Consider the following 12,610-nt stretch of genomic DNA (forward strand, 5'->3'; position numbering starts at 1 on the left):
GCACACATCAACAAGCACATGCACAGGATGGAAAAGGGCATCAGTGCTATGGGAGACAACTTGTGTGCGGGAATGGAGAGAGTAGTAACCTCTGTGGACAACCTCTGCAGCCAGCTTGAGCAGGACCGTCTTGGCAGGTGCAGGGAGAGGCAGAGGCTACGGACCTTTACCAAGTCTGTGAACCGGCTGGCCACTACTACATCACTGATGTGTCGCAGGTCCATCGCCATGCAGGAGGAGATGGGGCATTGCAGCAGGGATGTGGCCAAGGGGATGGTGTCTATGACCTCAGCTCTAGAGCTCCGGCAGAATGCTAAGGCGGCCACAATGGAAGGGGGGGGACAGTGAGGAAGCTACCAGCCGTGGTAGCATTACGCCCTCACCCACTGAGTGCAGGAGGTGCAGTGCACGTCACGGGGCTGCACAGGAACAGTCCAACACACCAGACAGTGTAGCTAGTGAACGTGCACGTGCAGCACGTGGACGCAGGAAGTAGAGACCTATGCTTGTTGCCAAACATGAGATGGGTGATGTAACCCATGTCGGATTGGACTTTGATCACAATACTGGAGGTGTGCTTATTAAACACCTTCACATGTAACTGTTACTGGCTCTGTCTCGTTACTCACTCAGAAATAGTTTGACGTAATCTCTGCCCGTCTCTGTCTCCCATCATGTTCATTTGCAACACCAGCTGCGCAGGGCTCTGGCTGAGGGTTGTCCCGTCCTCGTCTTCTGAGTCAGTTAGTTCCACTGCTGTTCCTTTTTTTGTGGCAGGTAATGTAATGTTCCATTGTGTCCATCATGGCATCCAGGAAGGTGTTGAAGAAACGGGAAAGACAGCTCTGTGACACACCACCCACTGCGGCTATCACACGGATGAATCAGAGACCGGGAAGGTGGGACTACGCTTATATCAAATACGATAGATACGCAAAATCAAAAAAAGGGGAAAAACAGGAGCAAAGTGTGGACGGTTAAATCGCAATGGAAGTCCGAACTTACTCCAACATTTAAGGGACGGTACCATCCCAGGTTGCCTTCAAATAAAGAACATTCCGGTAATTTTTATCGAAGACCCTCTTTTCAAAAAAGGATTAGGGGCCTTAATACCGGTCGGAAACGGCCTTAATACCGGTCGGAAACGGCCGATTTCGGCCGTTTCCGACCGGTATTTTGCTTTTGAGATGTAGGGGGCATTTTATTTACAGAATCGGTATATTTACCGATTCGGTAAATATACAGAATCGGTAAAATACTGAATCGGTAAATTTACCGATTCTGTAAATCAAGATGTAGGTGGCACTGTAATCAGTGCCACAGGCCCTTACCGAATCGTTATTTACCATGGAATACTATTCCATGGTAAATAACGAATTCCAGTGTACATGCACATCTTTGCATGCCTTAGGGCATGTCTGTGTGCCACATGGCACACAAGCCAGAAACAGGGGTGCAACAGGGTGTGAAAGTGACACCCTGTCACCCTTGCAAAATCGGTAATTTTACCGATTCTGTAATTACAGAATCGATATTTGCCATTGATTCCTATGGGCTTCAAGGCCCATAGGAATCAATGGCAAATACCGATTCTGTAATTACAGAATCGGTAATTACCGAATCTTACAGATTCGGTATTTTTACCGAATATTCTACCTACATAGCAATTACCGAATAGTGAATACCGAATCTGTAAAATTCGGTATTTACCATTCGGTAAATTGCTATTACCTACATCTAGGCCTTATTTGTGTTGAAACTAAGTGCAGTAGGGACCTTATGGTCCTCACTGTTGAAACTGCGGCTAGGATTTCACAAAAAGAACTGGAGGAAATCGCTCGGCTGGAATCAGAAATAAATAGCAATCAAACAATAACAGACTCAAAGGCTTTGCTAGATAAAGTGGATAAAGAAATCCAGGAGTTTAAGGACTACACTATAACTCAAAAGACCAATCAGTTTGAAATGGATAAAAAGAATTTCTCGTTAGAAAACGTTTACCCTTTTTTACAAGCGGACTTGTACACAAAATCTGATTCACAACGCTATTTACCAGACAATCGAAGTAGATCGCGCAATCAATTTATCACTTTTTCAGACACGTCTTACTCCTCTGGGGGCGAAACTGATAATAGTAATAGTTCACCTAATAGGAATCGCAAATGGAACCAGCAACAACAATCCCAGGGCTCAAGTCCAAATTCTTTTTTAGCGAGAGGCCAACCCAGACCAAGGACAAGGGTAGGATACACACAGCCATGGGAGATGACAACTCACCGCTAGCACTACAAAAACTAGCGGTATCCCCCATTTTCAACTTGTCTAAAAGAATTTTAACTGAGGCCGAGAAAAGTGTCCTTGCCAATGGATTATCATTTGTGCCATCTAAGAAAACTGATTTCGTGAAAATGAAAACAGAATTCATTGAATTGTGCCGCAAACTAAGACTGACTATGTTTTTTGCAGGGAGTCCTGCCATAAGGCTATCTGAAGTGACAGGACTACGTAAAAAATCAACTTTTTGCCCTCCTGGCAATAAAACACCTAAAGAAATCATTTTGTTTGAAAAGACCGTTTTGTTTGCTATCTCTGATATGGAAAAACAAAAAAGGTTTGTCAAATTTAACATCTCTAAAGAACAGACTAATGCGTTAACAACTTTACAAAATGATCCGACAGTGACTATAAAGCAGGCGGATAAAGGTGGGTCCATTGTTGTTTGGGATACTACTGAATACACTGCAGAGGTCATGAGGCAGCTCAATGATCCTGCCTGTTATCGTAAAATCACCAAAGATCTCACCACTGCAGAATCAATTATTTTCCATTTTGAGGGAAGTGTTTGAACAAGGTTAACTGGGCCCAAAGGGATTCGATTTCCTACAAAATAAACATCCCAAGATACAAATGTTGTATATCTTACCAAAGATTCATAAAAATCAAACAACCCCGCCCGGAAGACCTATTGTGGCGGGGTGTGATTCACTACTCGAACTAATCGCTAAATACGTTGACTGTTTCCTGAAGGAATTCATGAATCTTGTGGTTTCTTACTTACAAGACACTACATATTTTATTAACAAACTGGATAGTGTCGATTTTAGTAAAGGGAATGATTTATTGGTCACACTAGATGTGACATCCCTTTATACCCAAATTCCCCAAGACGAGGCAGTGGCAGTGCTCTCCCATTTTCTAGATCTAAGAACTAGACCAGTTCAGGTGCCAACCCAGTTTTTAGTTGATTTGGCATCATTTGCCCTCAAAAAGAATTACTTTTGCTTTGGCAAGGAATTCTTTTTTCAAACCAAAGGAGTGGCTGGGGTGTCCTTTTGCCCCAGAGCTGGCGATATTTTTTATGTCCTTGTACGAAGGCACGTTTGTCCACAACAACAATCCTTTTGGAGAATATATTGGAAAGTGGCTACGTTTCATTGATGACGTTTTTATGATTTGGACAGGTGGCGAAGAGAAACTAATGCTCTTTTACAACTGGTTAAATGCTAGTTGACATTCAGTTCAGCATATCCTATTCAGCAAACAAAATATCCTTTTTGGATGTTGAGGTGTATCCGGCGGAAGGTAGACCTCATTCTTTACCAAACCGACAGACAGAAATAAGGCCCTGCTGTTCTCGAGTAATCATCCCAGAAGCTTAAAAGAAAACCTGCCATACGGCCAATTTTTAAGAATTTCCAGGAATGGTTCTTATAACGAAGATTACAATCTGCATGCTGGGAACTTGGTAACTAAAATTTGCGAACGGGGTTACCCCAGTAAATTGGTCCGAAACGTGATGAAATGAGCTAGATGGACCACAAGGGAATACCTACTCGAGCGCAGAAGTAAACCTAAAATTAAACGTCAAGTCTGTGTAACAACTTTTTGCCCCAATGCGAATAAACTTAAAAAAATCATTGGACAGAATTGGCATTTGGTAAGGAATTTGGACGAAAGCCTACAGACACCACCACAGGCCCTTAAGAGTCGGTATTTTACCACACAATCCTATTGTGTGGTAAAATACCGAATTCAGGTGTGTATGCACATCTGTGCATGCACACCTGTGCAATGTGACACACAGACATGCCCTTAGGGCATGTATGTGTGCCACATTGCACACAAGCCTGTACTTGGGGTGCTAGAGGGTGTCAAAGTGACACCCGCTGCACCCTTGCAGGATTCGGTATTTACCGATTCTGTAAATACAGAATCGGTATTTCCCATTGATTCCTATGGGCTTCAAAGCCCATAGGAATCAATGGGAAATACTAATTCTGTATTTACAGAATCGGTAAATACCGAATTTTACAGATTCGGTAATTCAGATTTTAAAATTACCTAAATCTGTCCCCTTCCCATTTACAGACTCTTAAATACCGAATCGGTAAAATTCAGTATTTAAGAGTTTGTAAATGGGAATTACCTACATCTAGCCCTAAATTTGGTAAAACCCCCCTTATACTTACCCCGCGACCTCTGAAGGGCTTTTCCTAAGCACTCTGAGAGACCACGAATAAGTTGTCGAGTTGCGGGTTCCCTCGTTGCGTATGCGTGAAGGCTTCGCTGGCTGTGAACAAATTAATGCTGCCACATTCTGGATGAAGATAACTCCTCCATAGTTCAAGTAATTTCCTTAGAACATGCACGTATAGAAGAACGTTACCGCCCTCTGGAAGTCTTCAGTTGAAGTGCACCGTTTCTTTTCGAAGTGCGCACCTTGGGCCATCTGGGGGTCGTGTGAGGATGAACACCAGACTGCCAACTTGCCTTTGACTTATTCCCCCCCCAGCAGCCATTTTCCTCACCAGAATCTCTTATACTCTTCAAGCATGTTTGCAATACAAGTTTTGACCCCATGTATCCTTTCCTCCAATGGGGATACTTAATCATTCTTTTGTATTGTTCGCTTCTTTTCGCAACCTACCCCAATTTAAGTGAAGTTGCAGCTGAAATCGTGACAGGCACATAGGGGGTACCTATGGTACCCCCCTTCATGTGCATGCACAACATGGCAGGCACGTTGTGCATGCATATGCACGACATGCATTTTTGGCATTGTGGGGGACGGTGCTGAAAGCACTGCCTGCCGCATTGTTAAAAATGCAGGGTGAGCCCAGCAGTGTGGCGGGCGCATCCTAATATCACTCACGGGACCCCGCACATATGGCGGGCGGTCCCTTTTACCGTGAGGATGGCGGCCACCATCCTAATGATGCCCTATGTGTCCCACCAGGCTCGAGCGGTGGCCATATTAGGATGGGGTCTTGCCGAAACATGTTGACCATTGCAGCTTAAAGGAGGACTGTTTTAGGATCTTAATTTCCTGCCTAAACATTGTCCATCCTTCACCTATGTTTTAATCCTGGCCGGGAACCTACTAATAAAGGGGTTGTATAGGTATCCATGAGCCAGTTTTAATGAGCACTCCCTTACTGCACTATTTTGTCTATCTGTAACCCAGTCTTTGAAAGGGTAACACCTTGTGATTATTGTGAGTCACTTTTGTGTATGTCCTTATGTGTGTTGTGATGTATGTTTAGTGTTCCCCCTCCCTATGTATTGTAAGCAGACCCGATGATGAAGCATGTCACACACATTTGTGTGTGAGTGAGGGCAGTTTTTTCAATATTAATTGTTTTTTCCTATACTGTCCTTATTTTGCTTTGTTTCTCCTCCCCACCCCTTTTTGTGTTGATATGTGATTTACAGGGGGTTTGGGGTGGTGGAGTGTAATGATTGACCCGCTCCCCTCCTTTGTAAGAGGTAGTATACATGATTGTCATCGGTCTAATAATAGTGTACCCTCCCTTTTTCCAAGTGCACAGAACATACTTTCAGCCTTAAAAATGACGCCAGTTAAAGACAGATGATTATTTTTCAGCCAAAATATTAATATGGGATGGGGTTCAGAAGTATTGAGATACTAACAAGTCCTTCTCATTCGATCTTGCCGGTCTCCCTCCCCGCAGTTCCTTCCCCACACACTCTTTCCCTCACCGGGCCACTCCAATAGCCTGTGTCATTATGGCATTCAGACTTGGTGGTGCCTAATTGTTGTTGAGCAGGCTCTGAGGAATCTTGAGGTCAACTTGACATATACTATGGGAGGGGTAGGCCTTACAATAGTGAACGACAAATTTAGAAGTTTTTCACCACTAAGGACTAGATGTAGGTAATTTAAATTTACCGATTCAAAAATACTGAATTTTACTGATTCGGTATTTTCGAATCAGTAAATGCTATGTGGGTAAAAAATCAGTAAAAAATACTGAATTGTTAAGATTCAGTATTTACCGGTAAAATAGGGAAAGAGTCAAGGGTGGCAGGGTGGCACTTTGACACCCTGTTGCACCCCTGAATAGTACTTGTGTGCACATGTGGCATACATACATGCCCTAAGGGTATGTGTGTCTGCCACATGGCACTGGTGTAAATGCACACATTTGCATTTACAGAGGTATTCGTTATTTACCACCAACTAATAGTTGGTGGTAAATAATGAATCCTTAAAGCACAGAAGCAATCTTTAAAGTACGTCCTACATTTCATTTACCGATTCGGTAAATACCGAATCGGTAATTGATGATTCGGTAAATACCGAATCGGTAATTGATGATTCGGTAAATACCGAATCGGTAAATACTGATTCGTTATTTACTGAATCAGTAAATTTGCCACCTAACTCAGGAAAGGCTATTACCGGTCGCGGTCCTTTCCGACCGGTAATAGCCTTCCTACATCTGGCCCGAAGACATGTAAAACTGAAAAGTGCATGTTCAAATTTTATGTTGCACAGCCCCCTGCCCTATGGACTTGGCATGGGGGTTAAAATGCCAAGTCCACATGGCATTTAAAACTACATTCATGATCCAATGACAGGCCTAGGGCATGTTTTAAGGTCCAGCTGAGTGGGTGGCACCATTAGTGGTGCAGACCCACTGGTAGCATTTATTTTACCATCTCTGGGTATATTGTATACCATTCTGCAAGAGATTTCAACGTAAATTAAATATGGCCATTAGTTATATCCCAATCAACCATGTGTAGGGGAGTGAGCACAAGCCGTGTAGCACTGGTTAGCAGTGGCAAAGTTCACAGATTCCTAAGGCCAACAAAACAAGTTCAGCAAAAATGGGAGGCAAGCAGGCAAAAGGTTTGGGGGAAGACCACCTTAAGGCTGAAACAGTTATTTGCCAGGAGCGCCATGACAAGGAGATTTTAATTGATTTACTTGAGCATGTGCAGGGTGAGAGCATGCACATCCTTACATGTTTGCATTGATCGATATTTTTTCAAAGTGTCTAAAAGTGAAATGTGTTCTAGATATTAGTTGAAAGGGTGTTTTAGTAGTTGTATCTCATAGGTAAGGATACCCTAAATCATTGCTGTCTGAAAAGGGTGCATATCTTTGCTCATGAGAAGTTAAAGATCTTTCTGAAATACACTTGTAATAATTGCATACAAAGTGTGAGCTTTATCTCTCTGAAACTAATGGAGTTGTCGAATATTTCAATAAAATGCTGAAAGAGGGCCTACAGATTGCATGAGCCAATGAGATGCTATGGAAACAAACACTTAAGAAATGGCTGTTTGCATTTTGGGTGTGTCCCCATTCCCCTATGGAGTGACCTCCCTTCAAATTACTCTGGCGGCCCACATCCACGCTCCACACTATTGGACGTTCTGCGCTACTTGACCTGTAAATATAGATGTCCCTGTTAGCTACTACACCACTTGGCTTGGAAAATCTTATTTCCCCTTTAGCTTATGAGGGTCTTGGCCTGGACCAACATATGTCCCATTTTGCTTCTGCGGTACATGAGCTGAAACCACTTACTTCACCTTTAGCTACTGTCCTGCTTGAGCTTAACCACGTATGCCTCCGTTTAACTGATGTACTTAACCTGGAACCAGTTACGCTCCCTTTTGCTAATGTGTCTTTGACCTGGAACTACTTATTCCCTTTTAGCTTCTGCACTACTTGAGCTGGAACCGCTTATGTCCCATTTAGCTTCAGTGGTAATTGACACAGAACCATTTGTGTTCCCTTTACCTTTATGTACACTCTATAGTACATATGACACCCCTCCACAGGTAGGAACAGTTCTGTAACTCCTCAGCACCTATATCTAGAACACCAGGTGTTTCACATGTTAGCACTGCTAGGTCCTTGTTAATTAAATGACCAGGTGTCAGACATGCTGCCCAGAGTTCATCTCACACTGGTCGCTAGTATGGAGTCCCTTGATCCTCAGTAGAGATGACATACAGCACCTGTGGATCATAGAGTTGGGTTGGTAATACAAGCATAGTGATGTCTGAGCCTATGTGAGCTGCTGTGGTGGCAGCCACTGAGCCATTCTTGAGCTGGCAAGGTGTGGCTGGGCAGCCCCTGCTTTGATTGATTGATCTTAGAGATTTTAGCATTAGCTTACGAAAAGGAGTTAAACAGCAGAGAAAAAACAGGTTTCAGGTTCTTGGTGAATCTATGACAGTCCTCAGTGGCATAGAGAGAGTAGGGCAAAGAGTTCCAAAGAGTGGAGACTTGTTTTGCGGCCAAATTGCTGCTTCTACATGCTTTACGGCATGTCGGAGGAAGGATCGGACGTGCATTGGTCAATCTACGGACTCTAGAATGAACAAGCGGTTTTGGAGAGTAAGCGCACCCTTAAGGTAGACTGCATGAGGAAAGTGCGAAAGAAGTTTGAATTGAACTGGCAGCCAAGTGCAAATCAGAAAGTCAATGAAGATTGAACATCTTCTCTGAGGACACAAAGAAGAAATCTGGCCAGCACATTCTGACCATGTTGAAGCTTGATGGTTAGTTTCTTTAGGCAGGTTGATGTGGAGGGCATTGGAGTAATCAAGCCTTGAGGTCACCAAGGCTTGCAATACTGTTTTCCAAGCACTCATGGATAGAAAGACTGGTACCTTGCGTATGGTCTTCAGTTGGAATTTTAATTTGAGAAGATTGCTATGCATCCATGAGGCCGTGGAAATGATCCACTGCCTAAATCTTAATTGTCAGCCGGCATCCTCCTGTGAAATTGAGATCATCGGTTGAGTATCATCAGATACAATAGCATTTGGAAACCGAAATCTCGGATAAGGGCTGCGATAGGGATCATGTATATTAAAGAGCACTGGGCTAAAGGCTGAGCCTTGAGGGGCTCCACACTTGAGCTCGGCTGGATCCTGAAAAAAAAAAGATGGCGTCTCACCGGCAGGGTCCTGTCCGAAAGAAAATTGGCAAGCCAGTCGCGAGTTGTGCCCTCGACACAATCTATTTGAGCCTCTGAATAAGAATTCTATGAGAGGTTGTATCAAACAAGATACCCCAGGGGTGGCTGTTCTGCGCTGTACAAATAATGATTGATTGATTGGTGGATTGAATGATTTCAAAGGCTGCCCAGAAATCCAAAAGAATAAGTCCTGCAGCAATTGGATAGGGCGTTCAACTGCGGAAAGCAGGATTTTATGTGAATTTGTAGAGCTCGGCTAATCACCCGTCAGGGTATCCAGACTCTGATGGTCTCTGTACAAGATGGACTCTGTACTATCCATCTTCAGGAATCTGGATTGAGAAGACTCTAAGAGGACATGAACCTCCAGGTATTTGAACAGCTGTTAGGTTATATGGATCTGTAGCATCTGCACTGGTGCAGGAAGTTAAGAAATAGAGGAAATATTAGTATCTGCATTAGATTTGGGGTGACCAGAGATACTTTCAACTGTGTGGAAATCGACTTGGAGTGGATTGAAGTGTTCAAGATGTTGCACAACACAGGACTGACGGCAGAAATATCGACATTAAACACCGAGAGGGGGCAGGATCCATAGGTGAGCTAGATTTACAGTTAGCAAGTAAGGAACCCATTTTGGGAGGAATGACTTAAGAAAAGTTGTGAAGATGGCACTTCACCTTATGATGACTAAGAGAAGAGGAAGAATCATCAGTAGAGAAATGTTTTTGTAGTGCTTAGCCTGTTCGATTTTGTTTGCATAGAATAAAGCTTTGGTTGTTCTAATTTGCCTGTGGTGGAATTTCACAGCAAATCAATGCTGAATCTCATTCTTCTCCTCATCCTAAAGGTGCCATCTATTCTTGAGCTGATGACTCTTACTTTGAAGAATGAGCAGGTACGATACGAGTTAAATCAGGGATCCGTTATGGTCTACAGTTGTTTTAGTAGTTTTTAAAGGAATGATGTAGTCAGGGGTAAACGTGAGTCTTCGTATGTGAGGGCATCCACATTACCATCCTATACTGTACTGAATTACTCTACCAGGAATATTAAGGAACAGTGCTTGTCCCTCGACAAGGATGGCGCGTCACATCTCAAGCATCATATTTAGGGTCTGACGCTTACCCCTGAAGGCTTATAAACTCCATGGTATCCCATGTTGTGGGCTTCCTTTGCCTGAATGCTCCATCTCCTGGTGACCTTACAGGCAGCCCTGTGAACCCGGACTGTTGTGAGTCGATTTTAAAGTGCCTCATTGCCCTTTGCAACCAATGAAGACCCTCAAGTCTAAGATCTGTGGCATGTCTTAGCCTTCAAGAGAAATTGAGCAAACCTTGAGACGTCTTCCTGTCCCTACCAAAATCTGTTACTTAATCTCAAGCTTTACAAGTCAAAGTTAAATACTCCCATCTCAAGCAGAGCTGGCAGCTTTGTTGGTTGCACAATCTTTGATTTTTTTGACAAAATTTCAGTACCGAAGGCACCTCTCCTTTCTTGGTAATGCTGTGCCAGATCTAGGCTCGTGTTAAAAATTGATACTTGTATAGCGCACTACTCACCCGCAAGGGTCTCAAGGCGCTTGTACGAATTCCGCTGTGGAACCCATCCTGGCTTTCCCTGTGAGGCATCCACTCCTGGGCACACCCAATGTGGAGGCTAGGCATCCTTAGCATTGTTGGGGCCATTGTGGAGATTAAGCAAACTATTGCCCAGAGTTGCAGAGTAGGACTCCATGATTGGAATAGGCACCGAGGCGAGAATTATCAGGTCTGTGGAATTTTGAGCCCAAGACCGGCCGAGGCGAGGGATTGAACCCTGGTCCCGGGCTAGACCTCTGCATCAGGATCTGCCGCTCTAATCATTGAGCCATACTTCTCCACAGCTCCATGTGGTATCGCTTATCGGTGTTGGCACATAAAACGTTTCTGAACTAGTCTTCAGTGGACCAGTTGAGTTTAAGCTTTCTGAGTCACAGGAGTGTAGTTTTCCTCCTGTGCTTTGACAGTCATGATAGCACACTGTCAGCATCTGGCTTGATATATGGTGTACACTTATGTAAGTGGGCACCCTGCACCAGTCCAGGCAAATCTTATGGTGATTTACTGGTCTTAGACAACCTTAGAAAGCTCTCTAAGTGGTAGCTGTGGAGAGCAGCCTTCAGGCTTAGTCCAGAAGGAGTGTAAAGGATCTTGTTTTATCAGAACATTAACTTATTGTTACTAAGTGAAAAAGAACCACATAGTGTTTATATAAAAATAGGTATTTATTATATGACACTCACTAACACATTGAGGTATCTTCTAGCCGGTGATATACACAATACACACAATACTTTCCAATAGAAACAGGTAGGTAGCACGACTACACAGTAGTCGCCAATGGGAGACCAACCCATACACTAAAATAGTAGTATGCAAACCACGACTCGAGACAAGACTGGGCCCAGAAGACATAGTAGTGCCAGGGACCCAAGGAACCAACCATGGTAAGTAACCAGCGGCCTCATGGAGACTGTATGCAGAGTGGGAACACGACCGTGAGTTTAATGCAAGTCAAAGGGTACGTCGCGGTTACAATTTTAAAGATGAAGGACCTTTCCCTGTTGATATTCCCTTTCAAAAGAGCTGTCCCCCTTACTAGATCTGGAGGTCCCTATTGAATGTCCCGAACCATTGGATTCCCCAAAGGAGGATTTAGACCTCCTTAGTCTACAGTGGACCCTCCCAGGAGGAACAAAGGGTGTCTCCTCTTTTCCATCTGCACTGTGGCCCTGGAGATCAGAGTTTGGCATGTCGGAATCATTTGAGTCCTCCTGCCCATACATCAGTAAGAGCTCCTGATGCTCCCTCTTCAGGAGTGTCCCCACCCACATTTTCATGTTCTTCTGCCCTCACAAGATGACCATCACCCTTATGCAGCAGCTCTAAGAGCAGCTTAATAGTGGGGTTGCCACCTGTCTTAATCTTTCTAAGGTTACACAGCGTTCTTAGTTCTTGGGACTTTAGACCACTGTACTTAGCAGACTGGGGTGCATTATTATCCCCAACTAAAGACATGATTCTAGGTGTAGTGAGGTGTTACACCTACTTACCTACTGAAAACAAAACTCTCTGAGGTTGGAGAAAGGGTTGTGCTAGACTCTTACTTCCAAACCCTAAATTCAGTAGAACTTACTTATTCTAAGCTGTATTATATATGCCTAGTATTAGTGATGTTTTTTTTTCAATTATTCCACATCAAGATTATCTGGTAAAACGATGCAGGCTTGAATCCCAACCGCTGAACACCAATGTGAGAAGCTGGCTTGGTATATGGTGTATACTTATGTAAGTGGGCACCTTGCACTAATCCAGACAACCCTT

The sequence above is a fragment of the Lissotriton vulgaris genome, chromosome 8, assembly GCF_964263255.1.
Source record: "Lissotriton vulgaris chromosome 8, aLisVul1.2, whole genome shotgun sequence".
Classification (NCBI taxonomy): domain Eukaryota; kingdom Metazoa; phylum Chordata; class Amphibia; order Caudata; family Salamandridae; genus Lissotriton; species Lissotriton vulgaris.